Source organism: Atractosteus spatula, chromosome 23 (genome assembly GCF_055471065.1).
Source record: "Atractosteus spatula isolate fAtrSpa1 chromosome 23, fAtrSpa1.hap1, whole genome shotgun sequence".
Classification (NCBI taxonomy): domain Eukaryota; kingdom Metazoa; phylum Chordata; class Actinopteri; order Semionotiformes; family Lepisosteidae; genus Atractosteus; species Atractosteus spatula.
This window is the reverse complement of record NC_142728.1, coordinates 10,453,665-10,476,906: the sequence shown is the minus strand read 5'-3', so window position 1 is coordinate 10,476,906 and position 23,242 is coordinate 10,453,665.

Sequence of the window (23,242 nt, the reverse complement as noted above, 5' to 3'; positions counted from 1 at the left end):
GTTTTCAAAACGTGTTTTTCAGCCCGAAATAAACGCTTTTTCTCAGCACTTGGAATCGCAGTGTAACTGCTTGGCTCAGAAGAGCACACTGAGTCAGCCCTTAACCCCAGTGATCAGAAATTGTCAAAACATGTTTTTCAGCAGAAATAAACACGTTTTGGCAACTTTGGTCACCCCCATGTAAGTTATAGGGCAGGAACAGCATAGTTTTCAAAACGTGTTTTTCAGCCCGAAATAAACGCTTTTTTTCAGCACTTTTAATCGCAGTGTAACTGCTTGGCTCAGAAGAGCACACTGAGTCAGCCCTTAACCCCAGTGATCAGAAATTGTCAAAACATGTTTTTCAGCAGAAATAAACACGTTTTGGCAACTTTGGTCACCCCCATGTAAGTTATAGGGCAGGAACAGCACAGTTTTCAAAACGTGTTTTTCAGCCCGAAATAAACGCATTTTCTCAGCCCTTAGAATCGCAGTGAAACTGCCTGGCTCAGAAGAGCACACTGAGTCAGCCCTTTACCCCAGTGATCAGAAATTGTCAAAACGTGTTTTTCAGCAGAAATAAACACGTTTTGGCAACTTTGGTCACCCCCATGTAAGTTATAGGGCAGGAACAGCACAGTTTTCAAAACGTGTTTTTCAGCCCGAAATAAACGCTTTTTCTCAGCACTTGGAATCGCAGTGTAACTGCTTGGCTCAGAAGAGCACACTGAGTCAGCCCTTAACCCCAGTGATCAGAAATTGTCAAAACATGTTTTTCAGCAGAAATAAACACGTTTTGGCAACTTTGGTCACCCCCATGTAAGTTATAGCGCAGGAACAGCACAGTTTTCAAAACGTGTTTTTCAGCCCGAAATAAACGCATTTTCTCACCCTTAGAATCGCAGTGTAACTGCCTGGCTCAGAAGAGCACACTGAGTCAGCCCTTTACCCCAGTGATCAGAAATTGTCAAAACGTGTTTTTCAGCAGAAATAAACACGTTTTGGCAACTTTGGTCACCCCCATGTAAGTTATAGGGCAGGAACAGCACAGTTTTCAAAACGTGTTTTTCAGCCCGAAATAAACGCTTTTTCTCAGCTCTTGGAATCGCAGTGTAACTGCCTGGCTCAGAAGAGCACACTGAGTCAGCCCTTCACCCCAGTGATCAGAAATTGTCAAAACGTGTTTTTCAGCAGAAATAAACACGTTTTGGCAACTTTGGTCACCAACATGTAACTTATAGGGCAGGAACAGCACAGTTTTCAAAACGTGTTTTTCAGCCCGAAATAAACGCTTTTTCTCAGCCCTTGGAATCGCAGTGTAACTGCCTGGCTCAGAAGAGCACACTGAGTCAGCCCTTTACCCCAGTGATCAGAAATTGTCAAAACTTGTTTTTCAGCAGAAATAAACACGTTTTGGCAACTTTGGTCACCCCCATGTAAGTTATTGGGCAGGAACAGCACAGTTTTCAAAACGTGTTTTTCAGCCCGAAATAAACGCTTTTTCTCAGCTCTTGGAATCGCAGTGTAACTGCCTGGCTCAGAAGAGCACACTGAGTCAGCCCTTCACCCCAGTGATCAGAAATTGTCAAAACGTGTTTTTCAGCAGAAATAAACACGTTTTGGCAACTTTGGTCACCCCCATGTAAGTTATAGGGCAGGAACAGCACAGTTTTCAAAACGTGTTTTTCAGCCCGAAATAAACGCTTTTTCTCAGCCCTTAGAATCGCAGTGTAACTGCCTGGCTCAGAAGAGCACACTGAGCCAGCCCTTAACCCCAGTGTGCAGAAATTGTCAAAACGTGTTTTTCAGCAGAAATAAACAGGTTTTGGCAACTTTGGTCACCAACATGTAACTTATAGGGGAGGAACAGCACAGGTTTCAAAACGTGTTTTTCAGCCCGAAATACACGCGTTTTCTCAGCCCTTAGAATCGCAGTGTAACTGCCTGGCTCAGAAGAGCACACTGAGTCAGCCCTTAACCCCAGTGTGCAGAAATTGTCAAAACGTGTTTTTCAGCAGAAATAAACACGTTTTGGCAACATTGGTCACCCCCATGTAAGTTATAGGGCAGGAACAGCACAGTTTTCAAAACGTGTTTTTCAGCCCGAAATAAACGCTTTTTCTCAACACTTGGAATCGCAGTGTAACTGCTTGGCTCAGAAGAGCACACTGAGTCAGCCCTTAACCCCAGTGATCAGAAATTGTCAAAACATGTTTTTCAGCAGAAATAAACACGTTTTGGCAACTTTGGTCACCCCCATGTAAGTTATAGGGCAGGAACAGCACAGTTTTCAAAACGTGTTTTTCAGCCCGAAATAAACGCATTTTCTCAGCCCTTAGAATCGCAGTGTAACTGCCTGGCTCAGAAGAGCACACTGAGTCAGCCCTTTAACCCAGTGATCAGAAATTGTCAAAACGTGTTTTTCAGCAGAAATAAACACGTTTTGGCAACTTTGGTCACCCCCCATGTAAGTTATAGGGCAGGAACAGCATAGTTTTCAAAACGTGTTTTTCAGCCCGAAATAAACGCTTTTTTTCAGCACTTTTAATCGCAGTGTAACTGCTTGGCTCAGAAGAGCACACTGAGTCAGCCCTTAACCCCAGTGATCAGAAATTGTCAAAACATGTTTTTCAGCAGAAATAAACACGTTTTGGCAACTTTGGTCACCCCCATGTAAGTTATAGGGCAGGAACAGCACAGTTTTCAAAACGTGTTTTTCAGCCCGAAATAAACGCATTTTCTCAGCCCTTAGAATCGCAGTGTAACTGCCTGGCTCAGAAGAGCACACTGAGTCAGCCCTTTACCCCAGTGATCAGAAATTGTCAAAACGTGTTTTTCAGCAGAAATAAACACGTTTTGGCAACTTTGGTCACCCCCATGTAAGTTATAGGGCAGGAACAGCACAGTTTTCAAAACGTGTTTTTCAGCCCGAAATAAACGCTTTTTCTCAGCCCTTGGAATCGCAGTGTAACTGCATGGCTCAGAAGAGCACACTGAGTCAGCCCTTAACCCCAGTGTGCAGAAATTGTCAAAACGTGTTTTTCAGCAGAAATAAACAGGTTTTGGCAACTTTGGTCACCAACATGTAACTTATAGGGGAGGAACAGCATAGGTTTCAAAACGTGTTTTTCAGCCCGAAATACACGCGTTTTCTCAGCCCTTAGAATCGCAGTGTAACTGCCTGGCTCAGAAGAGCACACTGAGTCAGCCCTTAACCCCAGTGTGCAGAAATTGTCAAAACATGTTTTTCAGCAGAAATAAACACGTTTTGGCAACATTGGTCACCCCCATGTAAGTTATAGGGCAGGAACAGCACAGTTTTCAAAACGTGTTTTTCAGCCCGAAATAAACGCTTTTTCACAGCACTTGGAATCGCAGAGTAACTGCTTGGCTCAGAAGAGCACACTGAGTCAGCTCTTCACCCCAGTGATCAGAAATTGTCAAAACGTGTTTTTCAGCAGAAATAAACACGTTTTGGCAACTTTGGTCACCCCCATGTAAGTTATCGGGCAGGAACAGCACAGTTTTCAAAACGTGTTTTTCAGACCGAAATAAACGCTTTTTCTCAGCACTTGGAATCGCAGTGTAACTGCCTGGCTCAGAAGAGCACACTGAGTCAGCCCTTAACCCCAGTGTGCAGAAATTGTCAAAACGTGTTTTTCAGCAGAAATAAACAGGTTTTGGCAACTTTGGTCACCAACATGTAACTTATAGGGCCGGAACAGCACAGTTTTCAAAACGTGTTTTTCAGCCCGAAATAAACGCATTTTCTCAGCCCTTAGAATCGCAGTGTAACTGCCTGGCTCAGAAGAGCACACTGAGTCAGCCCTTTACCCCAGTGATCAGAAATTGTCAAAACGTGTTTTTCAGCAGAAATAAACACGTTTTGGCAACTTTGGTCACCCCCATGTAAGTTATAGGGCAGGAACAGCACAGTTTTCAAAACGTGTTTTTCAGCCCGAAATAAACGCTTTTTCTCAGCCCTTGGAATCGCAGTGTAACTGCATGGCTCAGAAGAGCACACTGAGTCAGCCCTTTACCCCAGTGATCAGAAATTGTAAAAACGTGTTTTACAGCAGAAATAAATACGTTTTGGCAACTTTGGTCACCCCCTTGTAAGTTATAGGGCAGGAACAGCACAGTTTTCAAAACGTGTTTTTCAGCCCGAAATAAACGCGTTTTCTCATCCCTTGGAATCGCAGTGTAACTGACTTGCTCAGAAGAACCCACTGAGTCAGCCCTTAACCCCAATGTGTAGAAATTGTCAAAACGTGTTTTTCAGCAGAAATAAACACTTTTTGGCAACTTTGGTCACCCCCATGTAAGTTATAGGGCAGGAACAGCATACTTTTCAAAACGTGTTTTTCAGACCGAAATAAACGCGTTTTCTCAGCCCTTGGAATCGCAGTGTAACTGCCTGTTTCAGAAGAGCCCACTGAGTCAGCCCTTAACCCGAAAATGCAGATATTGTCAAAACGTGTTTTTCAGCAGAAATAAACACGTTTTGGCAACTTTGGTCACCCCCATGTAAGTTATAGGGCAGGAACAGCACACTTTTCAAAACGTGTTTTTCAGCACGAAATAAACGCTTTTTCTCAGCCCTTGGAATCGCAGTGTAACTGCCTGGCTCAGAAGAGCACACTGAGTCAGCCCTTAACCCCAGTGATCAGAAATTGTCAAAACGTGTTTTTCAGCAGAAATAAACACGTTTTGGCAACTTTGGTCACCCCCATGTAAGTTATAGGGCAGGAACAGCACAGTTTTCAAAACGTGTTTTTCAGCCCGAAATAAACGCTTTTTCTCAGCACTTGGAATCGCAGTGTAACTGCTTGGCTCAGAAGAGCACACTGAGTCAGCCCTTAACCCCAGTGATCAGAAATTGTCAAAACATGTTTTTCAGCAGAAATAAACACGTTTTGGCAACTTTGGTCACCCCCATGTAAGTTATAGGGCAGGAACAGCATAGTTTTCAAAACGTGTTTTTCAGCCCGAAATAAACGCTTTTTTTCAGCACTTTTAATCGCAGTGTAACTGCTTGGCTCAGAAGAGCACACTGAGTCAGCCCTTAACCCCAGTGATCAGAAATTGTCAAAACATGTTTTTCAGCAGAAATAAACACGTTTTGGCAACTTTGGTCACCCCCATGTAAGTTATAGGGCAGGAACAGCACAGTTTTCAAAACGTGTTTTTCAGCCCGAAATAAACGCATTTTCTCAGCCCTTAGAATCGCAGTGTAACTGCCTGGCTCAGAAGAGCACACTGAGTCAGCCCTTTACCCCAGTGATCAGAAATTGTCAAAACGTGTTTTTCAGCAGAAATAAACACGTTTTGGCAACTTTGGTCACCCCCATGTAAGTTATAGGGCAGGAACAGCACAGTTTTCAAAACGTGTTTTTCAGCCCGAAATAAACGCTTTTTCTCAGCACTTGGAATCGCAGTGTAACTGCTTGGCTCAGAAGAGCACACTGAGTCAGCCCTTAACCCCAGTGATCAGAAATTGTCAAAACATGTTTTTCAGCAGAAATAAACACGTTTTGGCAACTTTGGTCACCCCCATGTAAGTTATAGGGCAGGAACAGCACAGTTTTCAAAACGTGTTTTTCAGCCCGAAATAAACGCATTTTCTCAGCCCTTAGAATCGCAGTGTAACTGCCTGGCTCAGAAGAGCACACTGAGTCAGCCCTTTACCCCAGTGATCAGAAATTGTCAAAACGTGTTTTTCAGCAGAAATAAACACGTTTTGGCAACTTTGGTCACCCCCATGTAAGTTATAGGGCAGGAACAGCACAGTTTTCAAAACGTGTTTTTCATCCCGAAATAAACGCTTTTTCTCAGCTCTTGGAATCGCAGTGTAACTGCCTGGCTCAGAAGAGCACACTGAGTCAGCCCTTCACCCCAGTGATCAGAAATTGTCAAAACGTGTTTTTCAGCAGAAATAAACACGTTTTGGCAACTTTGGTCACCAACATGTAACTTATAGGGCAGGAACAGCACAGTTTTCAAAACGTGTTTTTCAGCCCGAAATAAACGCTTTTTCTCAGCCCTTGGAATCGCAGTGTAACTGCCTGGCTCAGAAGAGCACACTGAGTCAGCCCTTTACCCCAGTGATCAGAAATTGTCAAAACGTGTTTTTCAGCAGAAATAAACACGTTTTGGCAACTTTGGTCACCCCCATGTAAGTTATTGGGCAGGAACAGCACAGTTTTCAAAACGTGTTTTTCAGCCCGAAATAAACGCTTTTTCTCAGCTCTTGGAATCGCAGTGTAACTGCCTGGCTCAGAAGAGCACACTGAGTCAGCCCTTCACCCCAGTGATCAGAAATTGTCAAAACGTGTTTTTCAGCAGAAATAAACACGTTTTGGCAACTTTGGTCACCCCCATGTAAGTTATAGGGCAGGAACAGCACAGTTTTCAAAACGTGTTTTTCAGCCCGAAATAAACGCTTTTTCTCAGCCCTTAGAATCGCAGTGTAACTGCCTGGCTCAGAAGAGCACACTGAGCCAGCCCTTAACCCCAGTGTGCAGAAATTGTCAAAACGTGTTTTTCAGCAGAAATAAACAGGTTTTGGCAACTTTGGTCACCAACATGTAACTTATAGGGGAGGAACAGCACAGGTTTCAAAACGTGTTTTTCAGCCCGAAATACACGCGTTTTCTCAGCCCTTAGAATCGCAGTGTAACTGCCTGGCTCAGAAGAGCACACTGAGTCAGCCCTTCACCCCAGTGATCAGAAATTGTCAAAACGTGTTTTTCAGCAGAAATAAACACGTTTTGGCAACTTTGGTCACCCCCATGTAAGTTATCGGGCAGGAACAGCACAGTTTTCAAAACGTGTTTTTCAGACCGAAATAAACGCTTTTTCTCAGCACTTGGAATCGCAGTGTAACTGCCTGGCTCAGAAGAGCACACTGAGTCAGCCCTTAACCCCAGTGTGCAGAAATTGTCAAAACGTGTTTTTCAGCAGAAATAAACAGGTTTTGGCAACTTTGGTCACCAACATGTAACTTATAGGGCCGGAACAGCACAGTTTTCAAAACGTGTTTTTCAGCCCGAAATAAACGCACTTTCTCAGCCCTTAGAATCGCAGTGTAACTGCCTGGCTCAGAAGAGCACACTGAGTCAGCCCTTTACCCCAGTGATCAGAAATTGTCAAAACGTGTTTTTCAGCAGAAATAAACACGTTTTGGCAACTTTGGTCACCCCCATGTAAGTTATAGGGCAGGAACAGCACAGTTTTCAAAACGTGTTTTTCAGCCCGAAATAAACGCTTTTTCTCAGCCCTTGGAATCGCAGTGTAACTGCATGGCTCAGAAGAGCACACTGAGTCAGCCCTTTACCCCAGTGATCAGAAATTGTAAAAACGTGTTTTACAGCAGAAATAAATACGTTTTGGCAACTTTGGTCACCCCCTTGTAAGTTATAGGGCAGGAACAGCACAGTTTTCAAAACGTGTTTTTCAGCCCGAAATAAACGCGTTTTCTCATCCCTTGGAATCGCAGTGTAACTGACTTGCTCAGAAGAACCCACTGAGTCAGCCCTTAACCCCAATGTGTAGAAATTGTCAAAACGTGTTTTTCAGCAGAAATAAACACGTTTTGGCAACTTTGGTCACCCCCATGTAAGTTATAGGGCAGGAACAGCATACTTTTCAAAACGTGTTTTTCAGACCGAAATAAACGCGTTTTCTCAGCCCTTGGAATCGCAGTGTAACTGCCTGTTTCAGAAGAGCCCACTGAGTCAGCCCTTAACCCGAAAATGCAGATATTGTCAAAACGTGTTTTTCAGCAGAAATAAACACGTTTTGGCAACTTTGGTCACCCCCATGTAAGTTATAGGGCAGGAACAGCACACTTTTCAAAACGTGTTTTTCAGCACGAAATAAACGCTTTTTCTCAGCCCTTGGAATCGCAGTGTAACTGCCTGGCTCAGAAGAGCACACTGAGTCAGCCCTTAACCCCAGTGATCAGAAATTGTCAAAACGTGTTTTTCAGCAGAAATAAACACGTTTTGGCAACTTTGGTCACCCCCATGTAAGTTATAGGGCAGGAACAGCACAGTTTTCAAAACGTGTTTTTCAGCCCGAAATAAACGCTTTTTCTCAGCACTTGGAATCGCAGTGTAACTGCTTGGCTCAGAAGAGCACACTGAGTCAGCCCTTAACCCCAGTGATCAGAAATTGTCAAAACATGTTTTTCAGCAGAAATAAACACGTTTTGGCAACTTTGGTCACCCCCATGTAAGTTATAGGGCAGGAACAGCATAGTTTTCAAAACGTGTTTTTCAGCCCGAAATAAACGCTTTTTTTCAGCACTTTTAATCGCAGTGTAACTGCTTGGCTCAGAAGAGCACACTGAGTCAGCCCTTAACCCCAGTGATCAGAAATTGTCAAAACATGTTTTTCAGCAGAAATAAACACGTTTTGGCAACTTTGGTCACCCCCATGTAAGTTATAGGGCAGGAACAGCACAGTTTTCAAAACGTGTTTTTCAGCCCGAAATAAACGCATTTTCTCAGCCCTTAGAATCGCAGTGAAACTGCCTGGCTCAGAAGAGCACACTGAGTCAGCCCTTTACCCCAGTGATCAGAAATTGTCAAAACGTGTTTTTCAGCAGAAATAAACACGTTTTGGCAACTTTGGTCACCCCCATGTAAGTTATAGGGCAGGAACAGCACAGTTTTCAAAACGTGTTTTTCAGCCCGAAATAAACGCTTTTTCTCAGCACTTGGAATCGCAGTGTAACTGCTTGGCTCAGAAGAGCACACTGAGTCAGCCCTTAACCCCAGTGATCAGAAATTGTCAAAACATGTTTTTCAGCAGAAATAAACACGTTTTGGCAACTTTGGTCACCCCCATGTAAGTTATAGCGCAGGAACAGCACAGTTTTCAAAACGTGTTTTTCAGCCCGAAATAAACGCATTTTCTCACCCTTAGAATCGCAGTGTAACTGCCTGGCTCAGAAGAGCACACTGAGTCAGCCCTTTACCCCAGTGATCAGAAATTGTCAAAACGTGTTTTTCAGCAGAAATAAACACGTTTTGGCAACTTTGGTCACCCCCATGTAAGTTATAGGGCAGGAACAGCACAGTTTTCAAAACGTGTTTTTCAGCCCGAAATAAACGCTTTTTCTCAGCTCTTGGAATCGCAGTGTAACTGCCTGGCTCAGAAGAGCACACTGAGTCAGCCCTTCACCCCAGTGATCAGAAATTGTCAAAACGTGTTTTTCAGCAGAAATAAACACGTTTTGGCAACTTTGGTCACCAACATGTAACTTATAGGGCAGGAACAGCACAGTTTTCAAAACGTGTTTTTCAGCCCGAAATAAACGCTTTTTCTCAGCCCTTGGAATCGCAGTGTAACTGCCTGGCTCAGAAGAGCACACTGAGTCAGCCCTTTACCCCAGTGATCAGAAATTGTCAAAACTTGTTTTTCAGCAGAAATAAACACGTTTTGGCAACTTTGGTCACCCCCATGTAAGTTATTGGGCAGGAACAGCACAGTTTTCAAAACGTGTTTTTCAGCCCGAAATAAACGCTTTTTCTCAGCTCTTGGAATCGCAGTGTAACTGCCTGGCTCAGAAGAGCACACTGAGTCAGCCCTTCACCCCAGTGATCAGAAATTGTCAAAACGTGTTTTTCAGCAGAAATAAACACGTTTTGGCAACTTTGGTCACCCCCATGTAAGTTATAGGGCAGGAACAGCACAGTTTTCAAAACGTGTTTTTCAGCCCGAAATAAACGCTTTTTCTCAGCCCTTAGAATCGCAGTGTAACTGCCTGGCTCAGAAGAGCACACTGAGCCAGCCCTTAACCCCAGTGTGCAGAAATTGTCAAAACGTGTTTTTCAGCAGAAATAAACAGGTTTTGGCAACTTTGGTCACCAACATGTAACTTATAGGGGAGGAACAGCACAGGTTTCAAAACGTGTTTTTCAGCCCGAAATACACGCGTTTTCTCAGCCCTTAGAATCGCAGTGTAACTGCCTGGCTCAGAAGAGCACACTGAGTCAGCCCTTAACCCCAGTGTGCAGAAATTGTCAAAACGTGTTTTTCAGCAGAAATAAACACGTTTTGGCAACATTGGTCACCCCCATGTAAGTTATAGGGCAGGAACAGCACAGTTTTCAAAACGTGTTTTTCAGCCCGAAATAAACGCTTTTTCTCAACACTTGGAATCGCAGTGTAACTGCTTGGCTCAGAAGAGCACACTGAGTCAGCCCTTAACCCCAGTGATCAGAAATTGTCAAAACATGTTTTTCAGCAGAAATAAACACGTTTTGGCAACTTTGGTCACCCCCATGTAAGTTATAGGGCAGGAACAGCACAGTTTTCAAAACGTGTTTTTCAGCCCGAAATAAACGCATTTTCTCAGCCCTTAGAATCGCAGTGTAACTGCCTGGCTCAGAAGAGCACACTGAGTCAGCCCTTTAACCCAGTGATCAGAAATTGTCAAAACGTGTTTTTCAGCAGAAATAAACACGTTTTGGCAACTTTGGTCACCCCCCATGTAAGTTATAGGGCAGGAACAGCATAGTTTTCAAAACGTGTTTTTCAGCCCGAAATAAACGCTTTTTTTCAGCACTTTTAATCGCAGTGTAACTGCTTGGCTCAGAAGAGCACACTGAGTCAGCCCTTAACCCCAGTGATCAGAAATTGTCAAAACATGTTTTTCAGCAGAAATAAACACGTTTTGGCAACTTTGGTCACCCCCATGTAAGTTATAGGGCAGGAACAGCACAGTTTTCAAAACGTGTTTTTCAGCCCGAAATAAACGCATTTTCTCAGCCCTTAGAATCGCAGTGAAACTGCCTGGCTCAGAAGAGCACACTGAGTCAGCCCTTTACCCCAGTGATCAGAAATTGTCAAAACGTGTTTTTCAGCAGAAATAAACACGTTTTGGCAACTTTGGTCACCCCCATGTAAGTTATAGGGCAGGAACAGCACAGTTTTCAAAACGTGTTTTTCAGCCCGAAATAAACGCTTTTTCTCAGCACTTGGAATCGCAGTGTAACTGCTTGGCTCAGAAGAGCACACTGAGTCAGCCCTTAACCCCAGTGATCAGAAATTGTCAAAACATGTTTTTCAGCAGAAATAAACACGTTTTGGCAACTTTGGTCACCCCCATGTAAGTTATAGCGCAGGAACAGCACAGTTTTCAAAACGTGTTTTTCAGCCCGAAATAAACGCATTTTCTCACCCTTAGAATCGCAGTGTAACTGCCTGGCTCAGAAGAGCACACTGAGTCAGCCCTTTACCCCAGTGATCAGAAATTGTCAAAACGTGTTTTTCAGCAGAAATAAACACGTTTTGGCAACTTTGGTCACCCCCATGTAAGTTATAGGGCAGGAACAGCACAGTTTTCAAAACGTGTTTTTCAGCCCGAAATAAACGCTTTTTCTCAGCTCTTGGAATCGCAGTGTAACTGCCTGGCTCAGAAGAGCACACTGAGTCAGCCCTTCACCCCAGTGATCAGAAATTGTCAAAACGTGTTTTTCAGCAGAAATAAACACGTTTTGGCAACTTTGGTCACCAACATGTAACTTATAGGGCAGGAACAGCACAGTTTTCAAAACGTGTTTTTCAGCCCGAAATAAACGCTTTTTCTCAGCCCTTGGAATCGCAGTGTAACTGCCTGGCTCAGAAGAGCACACTGAGTCAGCCCTTTACCCCAGTGATCAGAAATTGTCAAAACTTGTTTTTCAGCAGAAATAAACACGTTTTGGCAACTTTGGTCACCCCCATGTAAGTTATTGGGCAGGAACAGCACAGTTTTCAAAACGTGTTTTTCAGCCCGAAATAAACGCTTTTTCTCAGCTCTTGGAATCGCAGTGTAACTGCCTGGCTCAGAAGAGCACACTGAGTCAGCCCTTCACCCCAGTGATCAGAAATTGTCAAAACGTGTTTTTCAGCAGAAATAAACACGTTTTGGCAACTTTGGTCACCCCCATGTAAGTTATAGGGCAGGAACAGCACAGTTTTCAAAACGTGTTTTTCAGCCCGAAATAAACGCTTTTTCTCAGCCCTTAGAATCGCAGTGTAACTGCCTGGCTCAGAAGAGCACACTGAGCCAGCCCTTAACCCCAGTGTGCAGAAATTGTCAAAACGTGTTTTTCAGCAGAAATAAACAGGTTTTGGCAACTTTGGTCACCAACATGTAACTTATAGGGGAGGAACAGCACAGGTTTCAAAACGTGTTTTTCAGCCCGAAATACACGCGTTTTCTCAGCCCTTAGAATCGCAGTGTAACTGCCTGGCTCAGAAGAGCACACTGAGTCAGCCCTTAACCCCAGTGTGCAGAAATTGTCAAAACGTGTTTTTCAGCAGAAATAAACACGTTTTGGCAACATTGGTCACCCCCATGTAAGTTATAGGGCAGGAACAGCACAGTTTTCAAAACGTGTTTTTCAGCCCGAAATAAACGCTTTTTCTCAACACTTGGAATCGCAGTGTAACTGCTTGGCTCAGAAGAGCACACTGAGTCAGCCCTTAACCCCAGTGATCAGAAATTGTCAAAACATGTTTTTCAGCAGAAATAAACACGTTTTGGCAACTTTGGTCACCCCCATGTAAGTTATAGGGCAGGAACAGCACAGTTTTCAAAACGTGTTTTTCAGCCCGAAATAAACGCATTTTCTCAGCCCTTAGAATCGCAGTGTAACTGCCTGGCTCAGAAGAGCACACTGAGTCAGCCCTTTAACCCAGTGATCAGAAATTGTCAAAACGTGTTTTTCAGCAGAAATAAACACGTTTTGGCAACTTTGGTCACCCCCCATGTAAGTTATAGGGCAGGAACAGCATAGTTTTCAAAACGTGTTTTTCAGCCCGAAATAAACGCTTTTTTTCAGCACTTTTAATCGCAGTGTAACTGCTTGGCTCAGAAGAGCACACTGAGTCAGCCCTTAACCCCAGTGATCAGAAATTGTCAAAACATGTTTTTCAGCAGAAATAAACACGTTTTGGCAACTTTGGTCACCCCCATGTAAGTTATAGGGCAGGAACAGCACAGTTTTCAAAACGTGTTTTTCAGCCCGAAATAAACGCATTTTCTCAGCCCTTAGAATCGCAGTGTAACTGCCTGGCTCAGAAGAGCACACTGAGTCAGCCCTTTACCCCAGTGATCAGAAATTGTCAAAACGTGTTTTTCAGCAGAAATAAACACGTTTTGGCAACTTTGGTCACCCCCATGTAAGTTATAGGGCAGGAACAGCACAGTTTTCAAAACGTGTTTTTCAGCCCGAAATAAACGCTTTTTCTCAGCCCTTGGAATCGCAGTGTAACTGCATGGCTCAGAAGAGCACACTGAGTCAGCCCTTTACCCCAGTGATCAGAAATTGTAAAAACGTGTTTTTCAGCAGAAATAAATACGTTTTGGCAACTTTGGTCACCCCCATGTAAGTTATGGGGCAGGAACAACACAGTTTTCAAAACGTGTTTTTCAGCCCGAAATAAACGCTTTTTCTCAGCTCTTGGAATCGCAGTGTAACTGCCTGGCTCAGAAGAGCACACTGAGTCAGCCCTTCACCCCAGTGATCAGAAATTGTCAAAACGTGTTTTTCAGCAGAAATAAACACGTTTTGGCAACTTTGGTCACCAACATGTAACTTATAGGGCAGGAACAGCACAGTTTTCAAAACGTGTTTTTCAGCCCGAAATAAACGCTTTTTCTCAGCACTTGGAATCGCAGTGTAACTGCCTGGCTCAGAAGAGCACACTGAGTCAGCCCTTAACCCCAGTGTGCAGAAATTGTCAAAACGTGTTTTTCAGCAGAAATAAACAGGTTTTGGCAACTTTGGTCACCAACATGTAACTTATAGGGCAGGAACAGCACAGGTTTCAAAACGTGTTTTTCAGCCCGAAATAAACGCATTTTCTCAGCCCTTAGAATCGCAGTGTAACTGCTTGGCTCAGAAGAGCACACTGAGTCACCCTTAACCCCAGTGATCAGAAATTGTCAAAACGTGTTTTTCAGCAGAAATAAACACGTTTTGGCAACATTGGTCACCCCCATGTAAGTTATAGGGCAGGAACAGCACAGTTTTCAAAACGTGTTTTTCAGCCCGAAATAAACGCTTTTTCACACACTTGGAATCGCAGTGTAACTGCTTGGCTCAGAAGAGCACTCTGAGTCAGCCCTTCACCCCAGTGATCAGAAATTGTCAAAACGTGTTTTTCAGCAGAAATAAACACGTTTTGGCAACTTTGGTCACCCCCATGTAAGTTATAGGGCAGGAACAGCACAGTTTTCAAAACTTGTTTTTCAGCCCGAAATAAACGCTTTTTCTCAGCACTTGGAATCGCAGTGTAACTGCTTGGCTCAGAAGAGCACACTGAGTCAGCCCTTAACCCCATGATCAGAAATTGTCAAAACATGTTTTTCAGCAGAAATAAACACGTTTTGGCAACTTTGGTCACCCCCATGTAAGTTATAGGGCAGGAACAGCATAGTTTTCAAAACGTGTTTTTCAGCCTGAAATAAACGCTTTTTTTCAGCACTTGGAATCGCAGTGTAACTGCTTGGCTCAGAAGAGCACACTGAGTCAGCCCTTAACCCCAGTGATCAGAAATTGTCAAATCATGTTTTTCAGCAGAAATAAACACGTTTTGGCAACTTTGGTCACCCCCATGTAAGTTATAGGGCAGGAACAGCACAGTTTTCAAAACGTGTTTTTCAGCCCGAAATAAACGCGTTTTTTCAGCCCTTGGAATCGCAGTGTAACTGCCTGGCTCAGAAGAGCACACTGAGTCAGCCTTTTACCCCAGTGATCAGAAATTGTCAAAACGTGTTTTTCAGCAGAAATAAACACGTTTTGGCAACTTTGGTCACCCCCATGTAAGTTATAGGGCAGGAACAGCACAGTTTTCAAAACGTGTTTTTCAGCACGAAATAAACGCGTTTTTTCAGCCCTTGGAATCGCAGTGTAACTGCCTGGCTCAGAAGAGCACACTGAGTCAGCCCTTTACCCCAGTGATCAGAAATTGTCAAAACGTGTTTTTCAGCAGAAATAAACACGTTTTGGCAACTTTGGTCACCCCCATGTAAGTTATAGGGCAGGAACAGCACAGTTTTCAAAACGTGTTTTTCAGCCCGAAATAAACGCTATTTCTCAGCCCTTGGAATCGCAGTGTAGCTGCCTGGCTCAGAAGAGCACACTGAGTCAGCCCTTAACCCCAGCGATCAGAAATTGTCAAAACGTGTTTTTCAGCAGAAATAAACACGTTTTGGCAACTTTGGTCACCCCCATGTAAGTTATAGGGCAGGAACAGCACAGTTTTCAAAACGTGTTTTTCAGCCCGAAATAAACGCTTTTTCTCAGCACTTGGAATCGCAGTGTAACTGCTTGGCTCAGAAGAGCACACTGAGTCAGCCCTTAACCCCAGTGATCAGAAATGGTCAAAACGTGTTTTTCAGCAGAAATAAACACGTTTTTGCAACTTTGGTCACCAACATGTAACTTATAGGGCAGGAACAGCACAGTTTTCAAAACGTGTTTTTCAGCCCGAAATAAACGCTTTTTCTCAGCACTTGGAATCGCAGTGTAACTGCTTGGCTCAGAAGAGCACACTGAGTCAGCCCTTAACCCCAGTGATCAGAAATTGTCAAAACATGTTTTTCAGCAGAAATAAACACGTTTTGGCAACTTTGGTCACCCCCATGTAAGTTATAGGGCAGGAACAGCACAGTTTTCAAAACGTGTTTTTCAGCCCGAAATAAACGCATTTTCTCAGCCCTTAGAATCGCAGTGTAACTGCCTGGCTCAGAAGAGCACACTGAGTCAGCCCTTTACCCCAGTGATCAGAAATTGTCAAAACGTGTTTTTCAGCAGAAATAAACACGTTTTGGCAACTTTGGTCACCCCCATGTAAGTTATAGGGCAGGAACAGCACAGTTTTCAAAACGTGTTTTTCAGCCCGAAATAAACGCTTTTTCTAAGCCCTTGGAATCGCAGTGTAACTGCATGGCTCAGAAGAGCACACTGAGTCAGCCCTTTACCCCAGTGATCAGAAATTGTCAAAACGTGTTTTTCAGCAGAAATAAACACGTTTTGGCAACTTTGGTCACCCCCATGTAAGTTATAGGGCAGGAACAACACAGTTTTCAAAACGTGTTTTTCAGCCCGAAATAAACGCTTTTTCTCAGCTCTTGGAATCGCAGTGTAACTGCCTGGCTCAGAAGAGCACACTGAGTCAGCCCTTCACCCCAGTGATCAGAAATTGTCAAAACGTGTTTTTCAGCAGAAATAAACACGTTTTGGCAACTTTGGTCACCAACATGTAACTTATAGGGCAGGAACAGCACAGTTTTCAAAACGTGTTTTTCAGCCCGAAATAAACGCTTTTTCTCAGCCCTTGGAATCGCAGTGTAACTGCCTGGCTCAGAAGAGCACACTGAGTCAGCCCTTTACCCCAGTGATCAGAAATTGTCAAAACGTGTTTTTCAGCAGAAATAAACACGTTTTGGCAACTTTGGTCACCCCCATGTAAGTTATTGGGCAGGAACAGCACAGTTTTCAAAACGTGTTTTTCAGCCCGAAATAAACGCTTTTTCTCAGCCCTTAGAATCGCAGTGTAACTGCCTGGCTCAGAAGAGCACACTGAGCCAGCCCTTAACCCCAGTGTGCAGAAATTGTCAAAACGTGTTTTTCAGCAGAAATAAACAGGTTTTGGCAACTTTGGTCACCAACATGTAACTTATAGGGGAGGAACAGCACAGGTTTCAAAACGTGTTTTTCAGCCCGAAATACACGCGTTTTCTCAGCCCTTAGAATCGCAGTGTAACTGCCTGGCTCAGAAGAGCACACTGAGTCAGCCCTTAACCCCAGTGTGCAGAAATTGTCAAAACGTGTTTTTCAGCAGAAATAAACACGTTTTAGCAACATTGGTCACCCCCATGTAAGTTATAGGGCAGGAACAGCACAGTTTTCAAAACGTGTTTTTCAGCCCGAAAATAAACGCTTTTTCTCAGCACTTGGAATCGCAGTGTAACTGCTTAGCTCAGAAGAGCACACTGAGTCAGCCCTTAACCCCAGTGATCAGAAATTGTCAAAACATGTTTTTCAGCAGAAATAAACACGTTTTGGCAACTTTGGTCACCCCCATGTAAGTTATAGGGCAGGAACAGCACAGTTTTCAAAACGTGTTTTTCAGCCCGAAATAAACGCATTTTCTCAGCCCTTAGAATCGCAGTGTAACTGCCTGGCTCAGAAGAGCACACTGAGTCAGCCCTTTACCCCAGTGATCAGAAATTGTCAAAACGTGTTTTTCAGCAGAAATAAACACGTTTTGGCAACTTTGGTCACCCCCATGTAAGTTATAGGGCAGGAACAGCATAGTTTTCAAAACGTGTTTTTCAGCCCGAAATAAACGCTTTTTTTCAGCACTTTTAATCGCAGTGTAACTGCTTGGCTCAGAAGAGCACACTGAGTCAGCCCTTAACCCCAGTGATCAGAAATTGTCAAAACATGTTTTTCAGCAGAAATAAACACGTTTTGGCAACTTTGGTCACCCCCATGTAAGTTATAGGGCAGGAACAGCACAGTTTTCAAAACGTGTTTTTCAGCCCGAAATAAACGCATTTTCTCAGCCCTTAGAATCGCAGTGTAACTGCCTGGCTCAGAAGAGCACACTGAGTCAGCCCTTTACCCCAGTGATCAGAAATTGTCAAAACGTGTTTTTCAGCAGAAATAAACACGTTTTGGCAACTTTGGTCACCCCCATGTAAGTTATAGGGCAGGAACAGCACAGTTTTCAAAACGTGTTTTTCAGCCCGAAATAAACGCTTTTTCTCAGCACTTGGAATCGCAGTGTAACTGCTTGGCTCAGAAGAGCACACTGAGTCAGCCCTTAACCCCAGTGATCAGAAATTGTCAAAACATGTTTTTCAGCAGAAATAAACACGTTTTGGCAACTTTGGTCACCCCCATGTAAGTTATAGGGCAGGAACAGCACAGTTTTCAAAACGTGTTTTTCAGCCCGAAATAAACGCATTTTCTCAGCCCTTAGAATCGCAGTGTAACTGCCTGGCTCAGAAGAGCACACTGAGTCAGCCCTTTACCCCAGTGATCAGAAATTGTCAAAACGTGTTTTTCAGCAGAAATAAACACGTTTTGGCAACTTTGGTCACCCCCATGTAAGTTATAGGGCAGGAACAGCACAGTTTTCAAAACGTGTTTTTCAGCCCGAAATAAACGCTTTTTCTCAGCACTTGGAATCGCAGTGTAACTGCATGGCTCAGAAGAGCACACTGAGTCAGCCCTTTACCCCAGTGATCAGAAATTGTCAAAACGTGTTTTTCAGCAGAAATAAACACGTTTTGGCAACTTTGGTCACCCCCATGTAAGTTATAGGGCAGGAACAGCATAGTTTTCAAAACGTGTTTTTCAGCCTGAAATAAACGCTTTTTTTCAGCCCTTGGAATCGCAGTGTAGCTGCCTGGCTCAGAAGAGCACACTGAGTCAGCCCTTAACCCCAGTGATCAGAAATTGTCAAAACATGTTTTTCAGCAGAAATAAACACGTTTTGGCAACTTTGGTCACCCCCATGTAAGTTATAGGGCAGGAACAGCACAGTTTTCAAAACGTGTTTTTCAGCCCGAAATAAACGCGTTTTTTCAGCCCTTGGAATCGCAGTGTAACTGCCTGGCTCAGAAGAGCACACTGAGTCAGCCCTTTACCCCAGTGATCAGAAATTGTCAAAACGTGTTTTTCAGCAGAAATAAACACGTTTTGGCAACTTTGGTCACCCCCATGTAAGTTATAGGGCAGGAACAGCACAGTTTTCAAAACGTGTTTTTCAGCCCGAAATAAACGCTATTTCTCAGCCCTTGGAATCGCAGTGTAGCTGCCTGGCTCAGAAGAGCACACTGAGTCAGCCCTTAACCCCAGTGATCAGAAATTGTCAAAACGTGTTTTTCAGCAGAAATAAACACGTTTTGGCAACTTTGGTCACCCCCATGTAAGTTATAGGGCAGGAACAGCACAGTTTTCAAAACGTGTTTTTCAGCCCGAAATAAACGCTTTTTCTCAGCACTTGGAATCGCAGTGTAACTGCTTGGCTCAGAAGAGCACACTGAGTCAGCCCTTAACCCCAGTGATCAGAAATGGTCAAAACGTGTTTGTCAGCAGAAATAAACACGTTTTTGCAACTTTGGTCACCAACATGTAACTTATAGGGCAGGAACAGCACAGTTTTAAAAACGTGTTTTTCAGCCTGAAATAAACGCTTTTTCTCAGCACTTGGAATCACAGTGTAACTGCTTGGCTCAGAAGAGCACACTGAGTCAGCCCTTCACCCCAGTGATCAGAAATTGTCAAAACGTGTTTTTCAGCAGAAATAAACACGTTTTGGCAACTTTGGTCACCCCCATGTAAGTTATAGGGCAGGAACAGCACAGTTTTCAAAACGTGTTTTTCAGCCCGAAATAAACGCATTTGCTCAGCTCTTAGAATCGCAGTGTAACTGCATGGCTCAGAAGAGCACACTGAGTCAGCCCTTAACCCCAGTGTGCAGAAATTGTCAAAACGTGTTTTTCAGCAGAAATAAACACGTTTTGGCAACTTTGGTCACCCCCATGTAAGTTATAGGGCAGGAACAGCATACTTTTCAAAACGTATTTTTCAGACCGAAATAAACGCGTTTTCTCAGCCCTTGGAATCGCAGTGTAACTGCCTGTTTCAGAAGAGCCCACTGAGTCAGCCCTTAACCCGAAAATGCAGATATTGTCAAAACGTGTTTTTCAGCAGAAATAAACACGTTTTGGCAACTTTGGTCACCCCCATGTAAGTTATAGGGCAGGAACAGCACACTTTTCAAAACGTGTTTTTCAGCACGAAATAAACGCTTTTTCTCAGCCCTTGGAATCGCAGTGTAACTGCCTGGCTCAGAAGAGCACACTGAGTCAGCACTTAACCCCAGTGATCAGAAATTGTCAAAACGTGTTTTTCAGCAGAAATAAACACGTTTTGGCAACTTTGGTCACCCCCATGTAAGTTATAGGGCAGGAACAGCACAGTTTTCAAAACGTGTTTTTCAGCACGAAATAAACGCGTTTTCTCATCCCTTGGAATCGCTGTGTAACTGCCTGGCTAAGAAGAGCCCACTGTGTCAGCCCTTAACCCCAGTGTGCAGAAATTGTCAAAACGTGTTTTTCAGCAGAAATAAACATGTTTTGGCAACTTTGGTCACCCCCATGTAAGTTATAGGGCAGGAACAGCACAGTTTTCAAAACGTGTTTTTCAGCCCGAAATAAACGCTTTTTCTCAGCACTTGGAATCGCAGTGTAACTGCTTGGCTCAGAAGAGCACACTGAGTCAGCCCTTAACCCCAGTGATCAGAAATTGTCAAAACATGTTTTTCAGCAGAAATAAACACGTTTTGGCAACTTTGGTCACCCCCATGTAAGTTATAGGGCAGGAACAGCATAGTTTTCAAAACGTGTTTTTCAGCCCGAAATAAACGCATTTTCTCAGCCCTTAGAATCGCAGTGTAACTGCCTGGCTCAGAAGAGCACACTGAGTCAGCCCTTTACCCCAGTGATCAGAAATTGTCAAAACGTGTTTTTCAGCAGAAATAAACACGTTTTGGCAACTTTGGTCACCCCCATGTAAGTTATAGGGCAGGAACAGCACAGTTTTCAAAACGTGTTTTTCAGCCCGAAATAAACGCTTTTTCTCAGCACTTGGAATCGCAGTGTAACTGCCTGGCTCAGAAGAGCACACTGAGTCAGCCCTTTACCCCAGTGATCAGAAATTGTCAAAACGTGTTTTTCAGCAGAAATAAACACGTTTTGGCAACTTTGGTCACCCCCATGTAAGTTATAGGGCAGGAACAGCACAGTTTTCAAAACGTGTTTTTCAGCCCGAAATAAACGCATTTTCTCAGCCCTTAGAATCGCAGTGTAACTGCCTGGCTCAGAAGAGCACACTGAGTCAGCCCTTTACCCCAGTGATCAGAAATTGTCAAAACGTGTTTTTCAGCAGAAATAAACACGTTTTGGCAACTTTGGTCACCCCCATGTAAGTTATAGGGCAGGAACAGCACAGTTTTCAAAACGTGTTTTTCAGCCCGAAATAAACGCTTTTTCTCAGCACTTGGAATCGCAGTGTAACTGCATGGCTCAGAAGAGCACACTGAGTCAGCCCTTTACCCCAGTGATCAGAAATTGTAAAAACGTGTTTTTCAGCAGAAATAAACACGTTTTGGCAACTTTGGTCACCCCCATGTAAGTTATAGGGCAGGAACAGCATAGTTTTCAAAACGTGTTTTTCAGCCTGAAATAAACGCTTTTTTTCAGCACTTGGAATCGCAGTGTAACTGCTTGGCTCAGAAGAGCACACTGAGTCAGCCCTTAACCCCAGTGATCAGAAATTGTCAAAACATGTTTTTCAGCAGAAATAAACACGTTTTGGCAACTTTGGTCACCCCCATGTAAGTTATAGGGCAGGAACAGCACAGTTTTCAAAACGTGTTTTTCAGCCCGAAATAAACGCGTTTTTTCAGCCCTTGGAATCGCAGTGTAACTGCCTGGCTCAGAAGAGCACACTGAGTCAGCCCTTTACCCCAGTGATCAGAAATTGTCAAAACGTGTTTTTCAGCAGAAATAAACACGTTTTGGCAACTTTGGTCACCCCCATGTAAGTTATAGGGCAGGAACAGCACAGTTTTCAAAACGTGTTTTTCAGCCCGAAATAAACGCTATTTCTCAGCCCTTGGAATCGCAGTGTAGCTGCCTGGCTCAGAAGAGCACACTGAGTCAGCCCTTAACCCCAGTGATCAGAAATTGTCAAAACGTGTTTTTCAGCAGAAATAAACACGTTTTGGCAACTTTGGTCACCCCCATGTAAGTTATAGGGCAGGAACAGCACAGTTTTCAAAACGTGTTTTTCAGCCCGAAATAAACGCTTTTTCTCAGCACTTGGAATCGCAGTGTAACTGCTTGGCTCAGAAGAGCACACTGAGTCAGCCCTTAACCCCAGTGATCAGAAATGGTCAAAACGTGTTTTTCAGCAGAAATAAACACGTTTTTGCAACTTTGGTCACCAACATGTAACTTATAGGGCAGGAACAGCACAGTTTTAAAAACGTGTTTTTCAGCCTGAAATAAACGCTTTTTCTCAGCACTTGGAATCACAGTGTAACTGCTTGGCTCAGAAGAGCACACTGAGTCAGCCCTTCACCCCAGTGATCAGAAATTGTCAAAACGTGTTTTTCAGCAGAAATAAACACGTTTTGGCAACTTTGGTCACCCCCATGTAAGTTATAGGGCAGGAACAGCACAGTTTTCAAAACGTGTTTTTCAGCCCGAAATAAACGCATTTGCTCAGCTCTTAGAATCGCAGTGTAACTGCATGGCTCAGAAGAGCACACTGAGTCAGCCCTTAACCCCAGTGTGCAGAAATTGTCAAAACGTGTTTTTCAGCAGAAATAAACACGTTTTGGCAACTTTGGTCACCAACATGTAACTTATAGGGCAGGAACAGCACAGTTTTCAAAACGTGTTTTTCAGCCCGAAATAAACGCTTTTTCTCAGCCCTTGGAATCGCAGTGCAACTGCCTGTCTCAGAAGAGCACACTGAGTCAGCCCTTAACCCTAGTGATCAGAAATTGTCAAAACGTGTTTTTCAGCAGAAATAAACACGTTTTGGCAACTTTGGTCACCCCCATGTAAGTTATAGGGCAGGAACAGCATACTTTTCAAAACGTATTTTTCAGACCGAAATAAACGCGTTTTCTCAGCCCTTGGAATCGCAGTGTAACTGCCTGTTTCAGAAGAGCCCACTGAGTCAGCCCTTAACCCGAAAATGCAGATATTGTCAAAACGTGTTTTTCAGCAGAAATAAACACGTTTTGGCAACTTTGGTCACCCCCATGTAAGTTATAGGGCAGGAACAGCACACTTTTCAAAACGTGTTTTTCAGCACGAAATAAACGCTTTTTCTCAGCCCTTGGAATCGCAGTGTAACTGCCTGGCTCAGAAGAGCACACTGAGTCAGCCCTTAACCCCAGTGATCAGAAATTGTCAAAACGTGTTTTTCAGCAGAAATAAACACGTTTTGGCAACTTTGGTCACCCCCATGTAAGTTATAGGGCAGGAACAGCACAGTTTTCAAAACGTGTTTTTCAGCACGAAATAAACGCGTTTTCTCATCCCTTGGAATCGCTGTGTAACTGCCTGGCTCAGAAGAGCCCACTGTGTCAGCCCTTAACCCCAGTGTGCAGAAATTGTCAAAACGTGTTTTTCAGCAGAAATAAACATGTTTTGGCAACTTTGGTC